General features: G+C 35.3%; 1 long non-coding RNA gene across 2 annotated transcripts in view; it reads right to left on the bottom strand.

Moving 5' to 3' along the window:
• The window catches only part of LOC111768850 (uncharacterized), a 69,947-nt gene extending 50,581 nt beyond the window's left edge, over positions 1-19,366 (bottom strand). For both annotated transcript variants that reach the window (XR_011428251.1, XR_011428252.1), the window contains exon 1: positions 19,230-19,366. This is a non-coding gene — a long non-coding RNA (uncharacterized lncRNA). The remainder of the gene's footprint in view (positions 1-19,229) is intronic.
• Between the last annotated feature and the right edge of the window lie 3,144 nt (positions 19,367-22,510).

The raw sequence follows: 22,510 nt of genomic DNA, 5'->3' as shown, positions 1-22,510 counted from the left end.
AATCCAGAAAAGATCATCAGACAGTGCCATTTCACTAATACTGTGTGGTCTTCATTGTTTTCAAACTCTTCCAAATTCATTATCTCATCCAAGCTTTGCTACGTTCCATCCATTAAAAGGATCAGATTTTGTCACTAACATGGTCACATGCTGCATGATGATGTTTCAGTCAGTGATAGCCCACGTACACAATGGTGGTCCCATAAGATTAATACCATATAGCCTAGGTGTGGAGTAGGCTGTACCATCTAGGTTTGTGTAAGTACTGTAGGGGAAGAAGAAATTTTCCTCTACCCTTCTAGGCTCTTCTGGCTGGTCTAAGAATTAAATTGACATGAGACAGATTAACAGGAAAAAAACCCCTGAAAGTTTAATAAAATGCACACATGGGAGAAACTCAGGAAAACTGAGCAACTTTCCAAAATGGCCAGAGCCCTCATCTTAAATACCATCATGAACTAAAGATAAAAGACGTTCGGGGTGGGGAGAGTCAGGGACTTCAAAGGGAAGGAAGGCAATTCACAGGTAGGTAAAAGTGGCAAACATTTGAAAAATAAGTGTTTGGCCACACAGGAACAGAAGAACACAGAAGGGAGCCCAACAAACCTGCTTTTCTAGGATCCTCCTTGTCCACCACCTAGTTCATGTTATGCTAAGGTGATAGCTCACTTCCTGAGACGGGTTTTTTTCATCTGAATTCTTTTAGGCAGTTCAAGGGGCAGTAACAAGACAAATTTTCTCAGTCTTTTGTTTTGTAAAAATAATCAGCTGAAAATAATCCCCACGTTAAAGAGGTACATTTTGGGATGGCAAATTTTGTTCCCCTTCAGTATACTCTATGATATTCGGACAACAAGGAAATCATCTAATGACACATATTTCTTAGATGTATTCCCGTTGTTAAGTGATGCATGACTGCATTGCAAAACTAAAATGGAAAGGTTTGCTTGAGTCCAAATAGCTGATTACCAAAGGAGCTGGTGCTGTTTACACTAATGCATACTGTTTCGAACTATAACTACATATTTAGCATATATGTGAACATGCATATATAAATATTTTGCATTTTAGAAGTATGACATCTGCTTTAAAAAGTGTTTTAGTAATGTTATACTACATTTTAAAACACAATAAAAACTTTAGCCATACAATGTAAAACGTTAATCATAAAACCTGAAACCTGAGAGCGTTGCATTAGGAACTTGTGGAGAAAAACTTTGCCATCAGCAATGACTGAAGGTTTATACACCAAACAGCTATGAAGTGCTTGGCTCACCAGTACTGAAGTGACCACCAGAAGAAGGGAACTGTGGACAGACTGAATACCTGGATACTCATGCATTTGTTTTAAAAAACATATTGTACATTTACAATGTGTTTCATTATATGTTGGTGCTTCAGAGCTGAAAAATATGATCTCTGATCCCAATCCAGCAGAGAAGTCATAAAAGTACACAAGAAATTATTACTGTAATACCATGTGTTACTCATGATGATGGAGAAAATTCAGAGGAGTGGTTCCTAACCTAGCCTCTGGAGCTAAGGGAGGCCTGCAGAGGAGGTGACCTGATTCTGAAAAATGTGTAGGAGTTAACCCGGATGAAAGCTGGGCAAGCATATTGTTAAACAGTGGGAACTGTCAAGGCCTGTTTCCCATTCTCTGGAAACTTCCTACTTCCTGGACAGATCTCTGATTTGGACCCATCATATTGACTTACTTTGGAGCTCCTTTCTTGAACAGCTGTTTCTCCTATGATTAGAAATTACTCGGAATTGAACCATAGGTGCCCCTGTCCCCCGGTGGCAATGCTTGGTAAAGAAGTTACTGAATGAATTCCGGTCAAAATAAGGCACTGCACATAGAATTATAAATTGCTAGAGTTGGAAGGGAATTGAATCCAAACCTTTCAGTGTATACATAAGGAACCTAGGAACTCCAGAAGGTGGCTATAAATAGGTATAGGGTACAGCATCTAAGATTTAGGTAGATGCAATCCTCCCTGATGATGTATTAGCAATATTTGGCACACATGAAAACTCAGACATGACTTGCTCCCCTCTCTACCTGTCACCCTCACTCTTCCTTCACTTCACCTGCAAGGAAGGTTGGCTAGATTTCCATGTACCATACTCATCAAATTTAACGTCTAGGAATATAGTTTACTGCAGTTCCTTCCACTTATTCTATTTCTAACTGATTGATTTAAAACCACTAATTTCCATTCCAAGATAAAACCACAATTAGATCTTGAATGATCTTCCTAAAGGAGCTCTTAACAAATATATGAGGGGCCAGAGGGAGGACGAAAGAAAGAAAGAAAGAAGGGAGAAAAAGAGGGAGAGAGAAAGAGGCAGGGACCCAGTTAAAATACAATTTTTAACCCAAAGAAACATCCTTAATTATAGAAAAAAGTAATAGAAAGGTAGTGAAGGGGTTAAGAGAGGGTTCATTAAAAATTTATAGGGAAGAAAACAAAGAAGGGAGAAAACAACTCATGCAGCAGGGTAGAATGGAAATAAGAAGCGCTTTAGAGCCAAAACTGGGATTGGACCACTGACTCTAACAACAATAATGAAGTTTGGCCATGTGAGAAAAAAATACTTAATGGTGGAATCACTGACATTGTATAAATGGCACTTAAAGGTGACTTGATAAGTCTGTAAATGGAGATATGGGAAAATGACATCCTGCAACTGTAAAATGAATAGCTTCAATTTAAGCCCAATAACTTATGCCTGTTACCGTTGTTACAACCGGCCACCTTTGGCTCACACCATCAACCTCCAATAAAACACAGTTGGCAGCACTGGTTACTGGGGTAATAGACTATGCCCAACATATTTGATCCAAATTTAAACAGGATCCTGCTGTCTACATCATCAGAGTAAGAAAGACAAATTGATCAAAATTGTAGGTAAATAAACCATTAAATGATACGTTGGTTGCCAATTTTGCAGCCTCAACACAGCAAAGGCTTTAATGTGATCCTTAAAAGGACAGTCCCTCTCTGGTGAACAGCTGATGTTACTTGCTCCCCATAGGTTCCTGTAGTATAATGCCTAATATATCTTCATAAAATTGGCAATGGTAAATCAGATTTTCACAGTACCAATTCAGCATGGTTTAGGTAAGCTTCCCTCAAACCTAGAGGCAGAGTGTAACACATCCTGTAAGTATCAGTTAGAGCATTGGTTCTCAACTCTGACTGCCCATTAGAATCACGAACAACCTTTCAAATGGTGATGTCCCCAGGACACTCCCATCAATAATTCTGGTCAGGGATGGAGCCTGAGCGCTGGTGTTTTTAAAGGCTCCCAAAGTGATTTCAATATGCAGCCAGCACTGAAAATTTCAGATCATTTCAGATATTTCTGATAAATCAGAGTATAATTTGGAAAAGAATACATGAAAACAAAAGCATTTATAAGTCAACACCTGAATTCTAATTTTATCCTCATTTTGCTTCCTTAAACCATGATGATATTAAGCTCCTTTTATGAAGTGTCTGTTAAGTCCTTTGTTTCCTTTTTTCTTTGATTCGTCTTTGTTTTTCTTAGTGATTTATAGGAATTACTTATATAGTCTGGATAACAGTCCTTTCTTGGATGTATATATTGAGCTCTTTGCCTGATATATATATTGAGAATATTTTCTTCCAGCCTGTGGCTTACTTTTTCACTTTTTTTCTTAATGGTGTCTTTCAAAGAGCGGATGTTTTACATTTAGATGAAATCCAATTTATTAATTATGTTCCTGCATGGTTTGTGCTTTGTGTCTTGTCTATCGCAAAGGATATAAGTAGGATTAAATATATTAAGGATTAAATATATTCTTCTATATTTTCTTCTAGAAGCTTCAAATTAGTTGGCTTTTAAATTTAGGTATTATCCATCTTGAGTTAATTTTTGAATATGATGTGTAGCAGAGTTGGGACTCATTTTTTCCCATAAACTTATCCAATTGTTTCAAAACTATTTCTTGAAAAGATGTTCTTTCCTCAATGCAATTACCTTGGAACCTTCTTCAAATATCAATTGGCCATATATGTGTAGGTCTATTTCTGGGTTCTATATTGTATTCCATGGATATATTTGTCTATCTTTATGCTAATACAACACTGTCCTTATTATTGTAACTTTAAAGTTTGAAATCAGGTAGTATGAGTCTTATAACTTTCTTCTTTTGCAAAATTGTTTTGGCTATTTTAGATCAGGTTATTTGTACTTCCTTGTAAATTTTAGACATACATTTTTACAACAAGTCTGCTGAGATTATAATTGGGATTGTGTTGAATCTGTGAAATAATTTGGGGAGAATTGACATCTTAACAATATTGAGTCTTCTAATCCATGGATATGATACAACTCTTCATTTATTTAGGTAGTTCATAATTCCTTTCAGCAATGTTTTATAGTTTCTAGTTTATAGGCCTTTCATGCGTTTTGTTAAATTGTTTTTAAGAATGCCTCTGCTTTGATATTATTGTATGTGACTTTTTAAAATTTCATTTTCTAATTGCTTTTGATATATAGAAATATAATTGATTTTTGTATATTTACTGGTTAAACTGATCCTACTAAATTCATGCATTAATTTTAGAAGTTATTCTTTAGACTCTTTAAGACATTCTAAATAAACCATCATGTTTTTGCTCCTTCTTTGTTTCCAATCTGTAGGCCTTTTATTCCTTCCCTTATTTTACTGGCTTGAGTTGCCACAAAAGGTAGAAGTAGTAAGAATGAACTCCTTTGCTTTGTCCCCAGTCTTAGAGAAATCGTTTAATATTTCACCATTTACTATGATATTAGTTTCAGGTTTTTCATAGATTCCCTTCAAAAGATTGAGGACACTTCTATCTAGTCTCTGTTTTCTGACAGGTTTTCTTTTTTTTAACCATAACGGGGTATTGAATTTGGTCAAATGCTTTTTCTGCATTTATTGAAATGATTATATATTTTTTTCTCTTTTATTCTGTAAATTATAGCAAACTATAGCAAGTTATTTTTGAATGTTAAATTAGCTTTTCATTTCTGGGATAAATACCACTTGGTCATGATGTTTTACCTTTTTATGCATTGCTGGATTCAATTTGCTAACATTTTGTTAAGAGTTTTTCCATCTATGTTCATGAGGGATATTGGTTTATAATTTTCCTTTCTTTTAATGACTTATTCATGTTTTGTTATGAAACTTATGCTGTCCTCATAAAAGAATGAAAGAGTTTGTGTAAAACTGGTATTACTTCTTCTTTAAATGCAAAGAGAATTAACCAATAAAACTATCCAGACTCTGTGGGAATATTTTTTATTATAAAATTAGCTTCTTTAATAGATAAAGTTCCATTCAATATTTTTCAAACTTTACTTTATAATTTTAATCATATCTTTTAACTCTTTTTATAGTAGACTACCAATTTTGAAAAAATTATTGCAAAATCTTTATATTTAAAAGTTAGATGATCAAATCTATTTTATGTTACCAAATGTATTAAAGTCTTTAGTTTTCCAAAAATTTCATCTCTGATTGGAAATTTTAGAATTGATATAGCATAAATATTGTTTAAATATTTCTTCTCTTATTAGAGCTTCAGAATTAAGCCATAAGAACTTATGAAAAGCATTAATTTATTTCTCCTCTTAAGAATACATGTAATTTGGCAATTCATAATTTCTACCCTTCTTTTCAGTTTCCTAATTTTTGAAATGAAGGGATTGGATTAGATAATCTCTAAGAATTCACACAGCTATGATAGCCTCTTAACTCCAAGTTATGCTATTACATTCTTCAGATAAAGTATTAAATGCTTTGCCTAAAGTTTGAATAAATTTAGCTTGCCAATAATCTTAATTAAATCTATTTTTGAGAGTTTCTAAAGTACTTCACAAGAACATCTTAGGCAATTGTGGACTTTATCAACATATATAGGGAGGGGAGAGTCAGTATTATCTACTTAATTGCATTGCTATTAAAAGCCAAACAAGATCTTTAAGATCTAAGTCTTGCCTTTTTAGAAACATTAGTAGAGGAACATATTTATTAAATTTTGAAAAAAATTAAAGATGCTTGACTTATAAAGATTAAAAAATTTATGACATACTATGTCAACATTCAAAAATATTTTTGAGTAAATACTATGTGTGAGGCACCAAAGATACAGTAGTGAACAAAAATATACAACAAAACCCCGCCCACATAGAGTGAATATTCTCATGAATGCAAATGAGAAGGACGAGACAAGTGAATTAGTTTGGACGTTCTTGACTCATAGTAGAAATTTTGCAATAACCCTTTCCATTGATTGCTATGCTTTCTGTTTCCTTCCATCTCTACTACATCTCTGCTGCCCCACTTCCTAGTGACAATATTTGGTGCATAAAATTGAAATTGTGTAATTCAGGGTTGATGATACAATTTCATTATTGTTTCATGCAATTGACCAATTAGGTATTTTCTTTTATTTTAAAAAATAATGCCATGGAGATAAAATCCCCAACCCAAATAATTAGAATATTATCCATTATATCTACCTATGTTTTCCACTCCCTTACCCCACCTCAATGTCCTTCTACCAGAAGTAGCCATCCTTTAACTCTATAATTCCTCCGTTAGATTAAACTTCCCATCTTAAATGCACCAAAACACAGCCTGAGTGTGTGTATGCTCTACTGGAGGGCTGGCTGTATCGTCTTCACTTTCTTCCCACAGGGCCTAGCACTGGGCTGGTACAGAGTATGCGTTTAGTTAATGTTTGTTGAATGAAAGCATTATAGGAATTCTTGGTTCTGTCATTCAGTCCCTGCAGACATTGCCATTAGGTATAATATATTTCCGCAAGAAATATGCTTAACAAAATGAACTATCATGTGCACAGGCTCAGCAGTTAAATGGATACGATTTTGGTCTTTTAAGAGACTGGAATCGAAACTAAACTCCTATGTATATACAGTAATGAGGTGTTCACATAATCATTGTAAACTATATTAAAATCTCATAATACAAGCAATGGGAATGCACTAACATTTGTACAGTAATAGAAACTTTGGCTTAAAAAAAACTAACACTAACCTGCTTTGCATTTAATTACAGTTAATTTCAACCATCACTGCTTCCATTATTTAAAAAAAAACCAAAAAACAAACAAATAAAAACCCATAGAGGATTACCAAGTCTCAGTAATGGAACTAAGTCTTCTGGTTTATTTTGTTAATTGAACTAGTGCAATAAAAAAATTCTTTAGCACCTTCTAAAAATAAATAAATAGATTTTAAAAACTTCCATGAAGGATAATATTTTTATCTGCACGATGCTGAATTTCACTTTGCTCCTTGGTCCAATATGATCCTGCTAAGATACTCTCTAAAAATTGATTTTTATTTAATCACAATCACTACTATACTTAATATCACATAGTCCTTTTCTTGTTGGCTGCTGCACATACAGCATTGAAACTAAAAGCAATCCTGTTCCAGATCTACAAGATCCCCCAGCCTCATTTCCTCTACTAATGTACTCCAATCTATGCTTGGATGGTTAAAACAAAATTGAGTATTACTATCACTACCTTTGTGAGGTATATATTTTTACTCAACTATTTCACAGCTCAGTTGATGTGGTTGTGAGTTGATGTCAAAGATTTTCCAATCCCTAGCTTACTCCATGCAGTACTTCAAACTCTAATCTTGTTTATTATCATTCAAAATAAAATGCCTATGCTACAACCCTTTCCTGCTAAAACCTCTTCCATCTGTAACACAATGAGTAAATATAAGATATTACAAACACTTAGCAACTTGTGATTTGATTTCTCCACACTGTGGTTCAAAGTCATAGAATATCCCACTCCTCACTCTTTCCCACTATTCTGATTGTGGAGATAGTATATTCTGTTATGGACATACCAGCACCCAGAGGCCCTGCTGTGTGCAAAGCTAGGCTCATTCAAAAATAGACCGGTCTTTCTCCTGTTGAAAGGCGCCGAGGACACACACATACACAGACACACACACACAGAAGATATGAGTTGTATCTATCCAATACAATAATATCTTATTACTTCGGGTTGAAAAAGTAAATTTTGTGATAAAAAAGTCAAGTGAATTCCTTGTAAATAATTGATTTATTGTTGAGCTTCTTCATTTTAAACTGGCTGCTCTACATCCCATTTACTCTCTTAAGAATACTGACAGGGGAGGGAGAAGTAATAAGTAATGGCCATATGAAAATACTGCAGCATTTTGCATTGTGGCAGAGGAGAGGCAGGGTTTTTAAGATTCAAAGGAGCATGGATTCAGAGCAGGCCTATCAAGGCAAGACAGTAAGGATAACATTTATTTGGACATACACAAGGTTAAGTTTAGAGACTTAATTGTAAATCATATAAAGTCTTAATTAACACTTCCTAATCAGGTGTTTCACGTGAACGTGATGCTCTCTGCAAACTACTCAAATAGGAGCAACAGAAGCGCCAGACCCTCACAGAACTGGAAAACGAGGGTTGTCTGAACCTTGTACAGCAAATGCTGGCTGAGAATTTTATTTTACTTACATAGCTTGTGTATGACCATGATGTGAGCATAACAGCCTTAGCTACTCCTGCCATCTAGGGACCCGGGTAAAGGGAATAGGGAGAAGGCACATGGAAATCACGGGGTGAGACTGTCAGATTCAAGGCTTCTGAAATTTAAATAGAACCCTCAGGATTTACGTTTCAGCACCAATAATGACTCGATAGAATTTAATTTTTCTTAATAGCTTCTGGACTTAAACTACACATCTCTTATACTGTTAAGCAAAGCCATAAAAGAAAAAAATTGGGACAAAACTTCAAGGCACCCAAAGATGAAACTTGTGTGAACTTGAGCACACTGGTCATACACTTCAGAAGACAGTTTTCTCTCAGATTAGTTTTTTCCAGGCTCCTATTTAACTGCTTCCAGAATCATCACATTTTCTGGTCTATAGATTACTTGAGATGAAGGTGTCGTACTTTTCTCATTCTTGGAGAAAAGTGTTCCTTATAGCCATTGGGTCCTCTTGCTGTTCAGCCTGGCTGCTAAGAGAAGGAGCATTCACAGCAAAGCGCTCCAGTTTAGTGTTAACTGACAGAAAATTCTTTTTCCTGCTCACAAGATTGGTAGAAGAATAAATGGGAAAATTCTTGCTTTTGAAGTCCTGTTATATTTGATTTGCTATGCCTTGCAACACTCCAGAGATTCTTATTTATGATTTAAAGAATGACTAGAATAGTGTAAGGGAATGTTAGCAAGGGAGACATAGCATTTGATGAATATCCCACGAAAAACGCTAGTCTTACTCAGGGGAGAGCAGGGTGGTTTTTTATTTGGTTGGCAAATAAATGTTCAAATTCTTGGTCAAACTCCTTCAGGGCCAGTCTATAGCCAGTCTATATGTTTAACTGGAAAGAACCTCATTGCCTTTGCCAGATATAAAGTTGGTGACAATAGTTGATTTTTCAATCCTTAATAGAATTGCAGTTTCCTCTTGCTGAATAGAGCCAAATACATAACACATAAACCTACATCTCTAAGATATTTTATTAGCTTATTCTCTAAAATGTGTCCTCGATGAAATACAAGTGATTTCTCCAAAGCAACACAGTAATATGACTAAGAGGCTATTCTCCTGGCTCTATATCTAGCACAGAATGCTGGAAAATATTGGACACTCTCCCAAAGAAGATCCAAAACTAAGCCATGGGTAATCCATCACAGCCCCACTGAAAAGATCTACTTGAAGTCAGATTACCAAATTGATAATAGGGAAAAATAATAATTAAGACATAATATTTTAGAATCCTTTTCAAATTATAGTGGATTCTTTTACCTGGCTCATTGGAGGAAGTAAAGGTTATATCCTATTAACTAAAATTTAGTTTTGTAAATATCTGACATTGGAAATCTTTCAAAAAATGTATGCTATGTCCCTAACCTTCTTAATCAGAATATTCTAAACTCTATGTGATGTAATAGTCAGTTATATCAGTGGTCCCCAAAGGACCACACCTACATTTATTTATGCACTTGTGTAGTCTCTTCCCTTTGAGACTGTACCAGCCCTGTAACCGAGTTTAACCAGTAGAATGTGGCGAACATGATACTGTATCAGTTCTACACCTAAGAATTCAGAAGGCCTGTCAGCTTTCGCTTTGAGGCTCTTGAGTAAGCCAGATACTCTATAGGAAGTCCAATTACCCTGAGCTTCACGGAGAACCCACAGTGAGGAGGTCTGAAATCCCTGGCTGGCAGCCCCTGGTGAGCTTCCAGTAAACAGCCAAAAACAACTTGCCAGGCATATAAGTAAGATACCTTATAAGTGCATCCTCCAGTCCCAGTTGAGCCGAGCCAGCTGACCTCCCATGGAGCAGAGATGAGCTAGCCCCTAGAGTCATGCCCAAGTTACAGACATAGGAGCAAATAAACGATTGCTGTTTTTCTAAGCCACTATGTTTTGGGATAACAGACAACCAAAACACTGTACTTGATCTTTTCTTAATGACTCATGGTCATATATTTTTTGAAGAGCCCACGGTAGACATCAGAAGATCTAGATTCTTGTTCCAGGTCCACCATTTATAGTCTGGTTGCTTAGCTATTCATATTCTCCATTTCTGCATGTATAAATCCTGACTATCCCATAGGATTGTTGTACATTTTTGTACATAATTGAGTGACATAAAACACATTACAGTGCTTTCAAAACTACTCTATACATCTGAATCTACTCACTGTTAGCATATTACCTTTAACTCCCAATTCTAATTTCTTATCTATTGTCACCTGTATAAAAGTAAAGTTTTGGAGCCAAAGAGGTGACTTAAATTTTCGCATCAGTATACTTGATTTTGTATGTGATCTCAAGTTGGTGAGCCACCACTGCCAGCACTTGAACACTTCATAAATAAGATGTTGCTATACTTGTACACAGAGTGAGCCAATTTTCATTTTAGAGAAGGAATTATAGTGTTTCAAAATTATTAGTCTCTCAAAAATTTTTCTCGAACTTTACAATGCGTCTTTGATAAGACATTTCCCAATATTGTTCTCTGCAAGCAATTCTGCTTTCTTCTGATGTTTTCCAAATTGCTAGACAAAAGATACACAGGAATCTTACATATGTGTAGCCTTCGGCCAGTCCCTTCATCATTCTGAGATTCAGTTTGAGCTATATAAATTAGGGATAACTATCTCTGTCTTGCTGTTTTGTGTAAGTACATGTTGTTAGAGGCACTACAAAGTCATTCACTAAATGGTAGTTGATAATTATTGTCACTATTATCACCCTGATTTCTTTTGTGTGCCATATTAGTAGGTATGCCTTCATCTTTATGGTTTAGAGATTTCTGGGCAATCTGTTTTTATACTCCCACTGAGAAGAAATAAAAGAAACAAGAGATTCAAAAACAGCAAAGACAAGGCAGATTTTTTTCTCTCTGAGATTTCAGCAAAAGGCATTTTATGTGTGTGTGTATGTTTTTATCTCATATTATGAATATGAGCTCCCTGAGAGATATGATATTCTTATATCTTCTGTTTAGCATCTAGTAAACCAGGGGTGATTAGGAGAAACATCATTATTACAGCAGCAGCGACCATAACAACAAGAACAGATATGCAAAAGCCAGTGTCTCTGATCTTTTCACAGTAAAATAAGCTCTTCATATTTTAGTGAGAATAAATGAAACATAACTGAAATCTTTTGCCTAGTTTTGAAGCCAGGTTTCCAGGCAGCTTTACCAAATGCTCCAAACAGAAAGGGCAGGAAGAACATAATTCTTTCTGATCTCTTCCCACTCCAAGACTGTTCTTAGACTGCAGCTCCTAATCTAGGAAGGGAAGTGGGCAAAGATCCTAGATACAAGTCTCTGGTTCTAACTCCTGAACTGTAATTCATTCTCTGAAGCCCAGGAACTATCTGTAGTCAAGAGATCCCAAAACTGTTTTGGAGTCTGTTATTGAGCTAAAATAAAAAATCAGAAACAGTGAAATGCTCATCAGAAAAGCAAATTCCTATAGCTCACATTTTTTTGTTATTATTGTTACATTTCAGACATTTGAAGTTCCAGGGAAAATTTTCCACCACCTATGAGGCATTCTTAAAAAATACTTTAAGGCCATCTACATTGTTCATCAAAATAATACCCAATGCTCCCAGAAACAACAGTGGATTTTAGGAGGGTCACACACATATTTTGATTCCACTTATTCTAGCAATGTACACGGTATGAAAACTGGAAAGGACAAAGAAAAGAAAATGAAGAGATGAGCTGATATCAATACTTACACAAAATATAAATACAACTGCTGTCCAACTGTATGTGTGTGTATGAAGACAGTAAGAGAACACTTAGCTATAAATGGATTCCAGTCTTTAGCCTACACAAACTATAGCTCAGCATCACTCCCAGTCACCCAGGTAAAAATGTAAAGAATGGTAGGAGTGCCAGAAGTGGAGTTAGGTAGATATGCCTTCAGTTTTTATAGCAGGAAAAATGGTGTATTCACTCAATATTTATTCTTTCATTTAGCAAAACTGTTTTTGAGAACTTCTGCTATGTACTAGATACTAAGATGTTGGGAGTCAGAGATGGAAATCCTGCCCTCAAAAACTAAGGAAAATAAGAGTCAAGTAAACTGCAACTTGGCAAGGATAAGCACGTGGGACATAGAGGATGGGAGGAAATGGTATGGAGAGTACAGTTTGGGGAAAATATACTTTAATGTGGGTCCACAAACACTTATTAAATTCTTCTTGTGAACCAGGCACTGGACATACCAAAACAAGTTTGACCCAGGAAATAAAGTGGGCCACTCCCTGAAATAATAGAAAATGGAGTAGGAATGTATCCAACTTGACATATATTGGAAGGTTTACCTGGTGAAGTGTTGGGCTTGAGGAGAGAGAGGGGAAGGAGTAGAAAAATTGATAAAATATATGACCAATGGCATCTATTTTGGGGGACTCTGGAGGTAAGGCCACCTTTTAACAGTAGAGAACACTGAGACAGGGCTCAAGGAGAGAAAAGAAAACGAGGCAAATGAGAAACTGTTTTAAGAATGAGTAAAATCATTATCATCAAATATTGAGGGTCCAGCTGACAATGGAAAAGATACACTTTAGAGGCATGAGTCAAAAGTCATTGTCAAGATTGCCTTCTTTGTGGGTGAGAATTATGCCTTATTCATCTTGCTATGATGAATATACATTTAGAACTTTGCATACCATATGCGTTTTGCTCAGAGCATTAACTATTTTATTGAAAAAGAGTGAAAAGGAAAAGAAAGTAAAAAAAAGAGAAAAAAGTTAAGATATAGAAGGCGCTCAGAAGGGTAAGATGAAAAGATAATTAGGGAAGGCCCAGCAGAAAGAGGAGGCTAGAGCACAGCAGGGAGAGACAAGAGGATGTGGATGAAAGAACAGGGACACAAATGAATGAACATGAAGAAATAAGAAATGAATGTGTGGATGAGTAAATGAGACAATGAATCAAAAAAGAATCTTAGACTTGTGTAACCACAGGCACATTTAGAGCCAGTTCAAACAGACCCCATCTCTTATCAACAGAGTGATTAAGAAATTGTCTTCAGAAAATTTGCAAAGTCATGTAGCCAGAGCATGCACAGAAGAAGAAATCTTGACCTGAAATGACCATGGAACTAAAGATTCTCCTCCCCATGGAACCAAAGGATCAGGATGACCATCATTTGGAAGTTGGACTCTTATCAGAACTGAGGGGTCAATCATTCAGGAAGATATGGCGTTAAAATTCCTCCCCCACATTACCATAAATGTTTAGAAACTCACCATAAATGTTTAAAACCTCATCATAAATGTTTAAACCTCACCATAAACGCTTGAAGCCCACCAATCAAAACCTGTCCCACCAGCTTTTCCCCGTGGCAGCGCATTCTCCCTAACCACTTAAATTTCACCCCAAATCCTGAATGGAGGAGACAGATCTGAGGGTGCATGCCCTCTGTCTCCCTGAAGATTGATCTCACAGAATAAAGTTGATTTCTTTTCCCAAAAGCTGATGCTGTAATAATTGGGCATTTTCTAATGCATATCAGGCAAGAGAATCCCAATTTTGTGCAAGAATACTTGACATTTGGGGAAAAAAATTTCATTTTAAAACAGAAGGTTGGAAAAGAAGGGAACAAAGGATATGAGATAATGAAGTGAAAATGAAAGATAACATCCTAGAGTCACAAGAAGTAAATGTGTGTAGGTAGGCAGAAATGAAGAAAGTGAGAAAAGAAAAGAAAGGCAGGCATAGAAAAAGGGCAAAATATAGACACATTTCATGGCACTAATTGCATTTTATTCATATTCTTATGTATCACTGTATCTTCGCCAGTCATGCAATGTCTAAGGACTTTTTAAAGTCAAAAGTGGAAAAATAATAGTTTATTTGGAGGATTTACAATATATTAGAAGCTTTGAATTGTGGAATATATATTTATTTTTTAAAAATCTCTGCTACAGTGACAGGTAATTTTCTTAGAATCTAAAACTCTGATTTGGGACAAAGAAGGTTTTAGAATGAAAAACAAAGGAGGGAGAAAAACAAGGAAACAAGAATAAGTGTTGATTGGTGCTGGTTGTCAGCATGTTGACAAGAAGGAAACAGATGAATAGTCACCAAGAATGCTAAGCAGTAAGACACTCTGACAAAGGAAAGCAGAGATTTTTTTCTTTCTATTTGTCCTTTTGGATTTTGTTCATGGATCACAATCGGCTGTGTGTACGGAAGCATGGCAACCGCCAAGACTGATTAACACCTGACTTTAATCTCTGTTCCATTTGCGTCATGTGGTTTCCACACTCCTGTGCCTTGCCGGTTTCTGCTGGATCCTTGATTTTTTCCTTAATGAAGAATTTTCCCTGTATCATTTAGGAGAGATGATTCATTGAGAATTTTCTTGCTTTCTTATGGTACAACTGGTCATACACTCCCCATCATAAGTGACATCTCCATTTACGGAGATCAGTGGTTCTCAGTCTTAAATATGCATCGGAATCATTACACCTCGCCTGCAGTTCCTGATTCAGTAGGTCTGAAGTGAGGCCCAGGAACTTGCATTTCTAAGAAGTTCCAAGATGAAGTTGATGCTGCTGGTCTGGGGACCACATTTTGGGAACCACTGACGTAGATCATTTCTAATAAACAGATTTTCTCAAAAAACTTAGTCTGTATCTAGAATGACAGCAAGCAAACTCAAGTTCCCTTGATTAGCAACGATGTTCTCTGCTCATATCATTAATCAAACAAAGAAGCTTTAAATATTCCTCACCACCATTAATAGCAAAATAGTTGCTTACTACATAACTATTTGTATCTGGCAAAATAAAACAGTTCCTAAATTACAAATTCTGCACATTAAAGTATGTAAAAATCAATGTTGTACACTTCCCAATACATTTCCTCATATATAACCTTCTACTATTCCAGTTGATTTGGGCTTAAATAAAAAACATTTTATGAATTAAATATGAATCATTGGATGTTTTAACTCATTTTCTATTACCTATAATTATAAGAAAAGCAGATACATGTGGAGGAGGTAGCTAGAAACTTTCATGGAAAATTGAAAGAGAATTTTGAGTGCTTCTTTACAGCAGTACTTGATTATTATACCTTAATTCATTTCAAAATGTAAGGCTGTATTTTTTCCTAATAAAATTTTAATACTAAAACTACTTATGCTTTCAGTTGTGGTAAGGGTTGCTTCTTTTCTTACCAGTGAAATTAGAATGTGATGTTTTCCTGATTTAACGAGGCAAACCAGTAGAAAAAGATGAAGGACAAAAGTGTACAAAGCAATAAAAGTGTTTTTAAGATGGATTTAGCCACACTCTTGGAAGTGTGCAAATGGCATTCTGAATGGGCAAAAAGAAAACGTGCTATGTGTTCAAACTTAGGTTAAATTCTTCCTCTTGTCAGCCACCAGGAGACACTGTTCATGACCCACAGTTTAATTGTAGACTGTTGTCTGTACTGTGATGTTCTCAAAATGTCGTCTGTGGATGTCTTGCACCAGCATGTATGTAACAACATGTATGTAGAAGGCATACTGTGTCAGGAATGGACATTTGTATGTACCTGTAAGTCTGCACCCTAAAATTTCAGAATCACTACAGTTGTGGGTAACGACAGAGGAGATTAACTATGGGTACAAAATAGTAATTTGTATTTTTGGATTCAGCACATTGAGTTTTTGCCTTCACATACTCTAAAATCTATGTATACCCAGTTTGCATTTAAAGATGACACTAATGGCAACGACAATAGAAATTTTTGAGCTACTTTATTTCATTTACAAGGGTGATATTTTTAACAGATCTTTGCATGTAAATTATGGATTACAATTAAATTATTGTTTCTAAAACAATTCGTTTTTATCTTACATAGTGAATAACAATTGTAGTGTCCAATTTAGTTGGAATCAGCAACCTGTATAGGTAAAATTTAATAAAATCCTGTCACATAATGGTATACAGTGTTAATGATTCAGATATCACATCAAAATAAAGGATTGTTAATGTCTGATGCAATGAGTATAAGATTTTATAATTTCAAATTGAGCCTTTTACAAAATAATCAAGTTAGTACTGAAAAGAAATTCACCAACATGCTCTACAAAATTGGATAGATTTTCTTAGCTTTATTCATAATTAGAAAACTGTAGTGAAAAAAATGTTTGTTTATACTGTCTCCAACAAAACAAACCAGAATCCACCAAGTAGAATATGCCTGAAGATTTGCCCTTATGCCAGCTTAATCTGCCATATATATCTAATGAATAGCCATAAAGGTAAGTCCTAAACTTCAATGCCATTCATTAAAATCGCTCAGAAGTCTTCTTCCCCTACTCCTTTTTTATTTTATTTTTATTTATTTGTTTATTTTGGAGAGAAAGATTGGCCCTGAGCTAACATCCCTTACCAATCTTCCTCTTTTTGCTTGAGGAAAATTGTCCCTGAGCTAACATCTGTGCCAATCTTCCTCTATTTTGTATGCCGGATGCCACCACAGCATGGTTTGAAGAGGAGTGCATAGGTCTGTGCCCAAGGTCACCCGGGCTGCCAAAGCAGAGCCCGAGCTTAACCACTACACCACTGGACTGGCCCCCTTCACTCCTTTTTTAAGTTGTACTTGCTCTTACCACATGCTTCTGTCTCTAGCTTTATGGACTTATCTTGGTTCCCCTGCCTTGACCTTGGCTCTTTCTACAGTAATGGCTCAGATTCAATTTCTGACCATCTTCCTTCTCATTCTTAGCATTCATCCCAGTGATTAGCATATCTATAGGTTTTGCCTCATCCCTTGCAAAAAGAAGTAGATCGTAATTTTGATATCAAATAAGTAAAGTGGGCTTTTTAAAAGCAGGCATCTACATTTTAAATCCTATTCAAAATATCCAAATTTTGAAAACGTAACAAAACCAAATCAAACAAAAGTTCAGTTTTTCACACATGCAAAATCTTCTTAGTTTGGTATCGCATGATTTATGCAAATGTTAAAAGTGAATCTTGGATTCAAAATAGTTAATAGTTTTACCTATCATTAATATTGCACTTTAAAAAGGATTAATGTGCAATGTTTTATTACAAAGCTATGAACTGTGTCCAAACAGGTGTAAAGAAATGTTGAAATAGGTTCCATGTAGGAGAACGTATAGCTTGTATTTTCCGAATAGCAACTTCAATAAATTAAAGTGCTCAATATTGTACCAGCAGAGTGTCAGAAATGAATAGCAAAGCTGCCAGCAGAAATGTTTTCAATTTCTTAAGCACCATCCTGGTCCCTGACAGAATTGATTGGCTTTTTGACACAAAATTGTAGTGGCAGAGATTAAAAAAAAGGAAGAAAATTCCTTTTTAACAAACTACCTGATAACAACTACATTGCATCCAAATGTGACTAAATACACCAAATGTTCTATTTTAGAGTGAAGCTAAGATAAATAAAAGCACTATTATATTTTGGCATTTTAAAAATAATAATGAGAACAATACTGAAGTGAATTTCCAAAAGAAAAATATTTTTAAAAGTTAATTTAATGGGTTTTCTTAACCACAAAATTTTCTTCTGGATTTGAAATGTGAATTAAACATTCTGCATCTATCCTCCTTAAAAAAATTGTTTTTATTATAAAAGAAATGCAAGTTCATTGAAGAAACTTGGAAAATACAAAGACATCTCAAGATAAATATTGAAATTTTTAAAATGATATTAAATATGATATGGTATATATTTATGTACACTTTTTATATAACTTGTCTGCAAGGCAAAGTTCTAGAAAAGTAACTGTATGCATATATTCTCAGGTATATGTTTACAGTCATACATATGTTTACATGCACAGAACTTAAACTGTGGAACTTATTTGCAACAGTTATATTAAACATAAGGTTAATGGTGTATCTATTTTTTTGTTTGATATTTTTATGGTTTCCTTACTTACATGTAAATTACGAATCTATTTGAGAGTTATGTCTCATGTGACTATCAGTGAACTGAAATGCTGCCCTAATGATGCTTGATTCATATAAATTATTATTTGGAAATTAGCAATATGCTGTTAAGCATATATATTTAATAATAAATAAATATATACGCATATATATATGACTACATAAATTTTATTAAAGCCAACCTTTAGTGATTATCTTAGAGCCAAGGTTTAAGCAAATCTCTCAGAAAAGTCTGAAATTCTGAATATGTTTAATAAAATGATATTTTTTAGATTACCAAAATTTCACTTTACAAAAAGATTCACAACTAGCTTTCTTTAAATACAAAACTCCCGATAGTATGCAATGTTTGTTTATATATCACTATCTAGTCACAGTGTTGCAGACACAGAAATTTAAAATTAGAATGATAGAAGCAAGAGACATAATTTAGCACAATTATATTAATACATTTTTATCTATTATGAAAAATAGTGCACCTTATGCTACAGTTTCAAGACAACAATACTTTTAAAAAATCAAATATAACACTCTAGTCTACATCCTCATCTATCCTTCAGTCTGCAAATTTTGGCCAAGGACATATGTGTGCATTGAGGCTGTATTTCACTTTCATTAGTTGGTGTAGTCAGTATAAAAGCAAAGAAACAACAAGTACTGAGACATGTGCACAAATATCTCCATTTCAAACACCACTGCTCATAATATATTATAAATGAGGTATCGACCTTACCACCAAATCGAGAACAATCCCCGCAGTGAGCCGGGGAGAGAGTCTGGGGTAGTAACTCTCTTGCCGGCCGGAGGAGATTTAACCAATCTTGGGCTTCACACTCCACCAGTTGTGCTTAGTTTCTCATTTTCCTTGAGAACCTTGATACACTCAGTTGCTATAAACATGACCGTGGAGCTCTTGGAAACACTGCACTGTATGAATCATCCTCGGTGCTAGGTTGTGATCTCTTTCTTCCGCACTGAAAACAAAACACCACCCTTACCACCCCAACTGCATGTCTCAGTATATTTACGGGAATCATCCTATTTGAAGAAAAGGGAGGCTGTGAATGTTCATTTTTCTCCGTTTTATTACATTAAAAATATCCATCATTGATATCTGGGATTTAATACAAAGGTTCAAACTAATTGCATACATTTTAAACTTAGTGGTTGAGAAACATATTTGGTATAAAAAAACACAATAGACAAAAGAATAATTATAAAGAAAAGGTATTCTGAATTTCAGAAATATAAAAAACAAGGACAGGGACTAGTTTCAATAAATATTTTTTCATGAAAGATAAATGGTAGTAGACTAGTACTCAACAATAAATCTAGGAGAGTATATACAATGACATTATGTTTAAATGTCATGTATAGCTCAGATTGCTTGAAGGCAAAAGACTGATACTCCTAGATAATGTTCTGTATTTATTGACCCTATAAAGTTGTTAAGTACAATACACAGGTATGTGTTTGATAGTTACTCATTAAATTCAACTTTATGAGTTAGAATCACCACACTCCATGAGAGCACTGAGTCCACTCAGCCCTCACATCCTCACCCAGGTAATGCAATTTTAATCAATCCAGTTTCCACTTTTAGACTAACTGTAATTCGCACATTACGTGTAGGGCTCTAAGAGTCTTCAAAAGTCCTTGAGATAGTCACCTACAAGGTTAAACTAGAAATGCATCATCATCCTGAGACATATAATGAAAAGTGCGGAGGTAAGGAAACTCAAATGTATTGACCACTTTCTATGTTATAAATTCAGTTAGTCTCCCACATTATTTTATTTAAAGCCTATTATGAATGCAGCTTTTGTTAGGCCAGCAATGATGGATTTAGAAAGACTTTATGGAGGAGATAAGGCTTGAGGTTAGCCATGAAGGATGGGAAGAATTAAGATATTTTAGAAAGAGGTATTGAATAACCAAAAGCATGGTGACAGTCTAGACTCTGCATGGCATGTTCTAGTGAACCAATTTACTGGGAATCGATGGTTCGTGTAACGACATTATGAACAATAAAGATGGAAAAATAAGTTAGAATTAGACTGGGCAGGCAGACAGTAAATGTGGTACAGGCACTGGGAGACAACTGAAGGACCGTGATGTAGGGAACAACTTGCATGGAATGTTGTAATAGACTGAGCAGAAAATCCTGTTAATGGGCTCTTGATAAACTGAGTAGTAGGTTACAAGGGTCTTAGCCTAAGCAGTGGCAAAGGAAGTAGAAAGAAAATGCTCAAAAGATTTAACAAAGGGAAAAACAACTATCCTTGTGGATGTATTACTCTGAGAGAGAAGGACATAAGAAACGCTGGCAATAGCTAGAAGAGATTTTAGCTATTTTAGAGAGAGCATGGCAGTATGGCTTAATGATAAGTCAGGAAAAGATGTGTACAAAACTGAGAGCTTTTATACAACTTGGCAACTTGGGAAAGACACTGTTCTAGAATGTGCCCACCAGACAAAGGAGCCGACACACGGGTAGTAGAAGCTTCCTCATAACTTACTGCATCCTGAGACAGTATGCCAAAATGGTAGCATCTTTCCAGAACAAGAAAAATACCAGAAAACTGTATTAGTGTCCACATTTCATGCTTTTATGAACTGAATCAGCTGTGTAAGATTTCACTATTATCATTGATGGACATATTTATGATTACATCATCCTCTATTATCACAAGAAATAAGAGGAGGCTTGACATTCCATCATTCAAAATTGCAACAATAAATTCCTTCCCCAAACTTCTAGGAATTACCAGATAACCACAAACAGAGCACCTATTAGGCAGATATTGGGTATTCCAAGTGACTCAGCCAGGTACCATACAGCAAAAAAACATGGAATTGAAAAATCATGCAAGGCTCCTAAAATGATATATTTCAATATGATTTCAGAATTTAATATAGACTTTATTCAGATAATTGTTTATCTGATATACTTGGGTTTTGCAATGATATATGCAACAGTAATAAAAAAAAAAAATCATCCCAGGGCTGGCCCAGTGGTGTAGTAGTTAAGTTTCCATGCTCCACTTCAGCGGCCCAAGGTTCATGAGTTCAGATCCCCGGTGTGGACCTATATACTGCTCATCAAGCCATGCTGTGGTGGCAGCCTATATACAAAATAGAGGAAGATTCGCATAGATGTTAGCTCAGGGACAATCTTCCTCACGAAAAAAAAAAATTATGCCTCATGATACTGGTATTTGCTCTGTTAGCTGAGTTGTATACATATGTTGAATGGATAAGGCACCCCAAGACCTTATAAAATATCCCATCTAGCAATATTTGAGCAATGCTTATATAGAAGTAGCTGAACATCACAAAGCAGCCACTTGTCCACCTGAAATACAGTGATCACTGAAAAAGATACTCTTTCAACTTCAAGTAATATTTGAGAAAGCTGTGAAGCAGTAAGCCACAAGTCACCTAACTTGCAGAATGGCTTGAGTTTTAGTGGACATTATTGAACAAATTGTTGACTCTATACTTGGAACCCTGGCCAATAATCTTTTACCTAAAATACACCACCTGAAGATCTCAAATCACCAGACCCTAATAAAATTCTAGTAAATAATTATTTCCCAGTAATCTCATATACAATCAGCTTTTTTCCCAATCAGGAGAGGAAATAAAGGAGAAAGAACTACTTTTACCTTCCTACCAATTGAGTGAAACCCCAGTCTCTAAAAGAAACCCAGTTATTGTCATAGCATGATCAAGACTGAATAAACCAGTGAAAATCTGACGTATTTACAATACAGAGATACATTCTTTTCATTTCTGCTTTTTCATCCCTAACTTTTCCCCACAGGGCTTCCTTTTTAAATCTCCATTATCAATAATCCCTTGGCACCCCAAATCCCACTGGGTTTACTATTTACAGTGTTATACCTCATTATAAGAATATTATAATTATCGTTATCCTAAGATTCACTCTCCCAGAAGATGTGAGATGTCTGCTTAATAGTCACTTCTCCTTTTGAGACTGTTGGGTAATCC

This window comes from Equus caballus, chromosome 18, assembly GCF_041296265.1.
Source record: "Equus caballus isolate H_3958 breed thoroughbred chromosome 18, TB-T2T, whole genome shotgun sequence".
Classification (NCBI taxonomy): domain Eukaryota; kingdom Metazoa; phylum Chordata; class Mammalia; order Perissodactyla; family Equidae; genus Equus; species Equus caballus.
The sequence above is the reverse complement of the archived record's forward strand: the minus strand, read 5'-3'. Positions and strand labels throughout refer to the sequence as shown.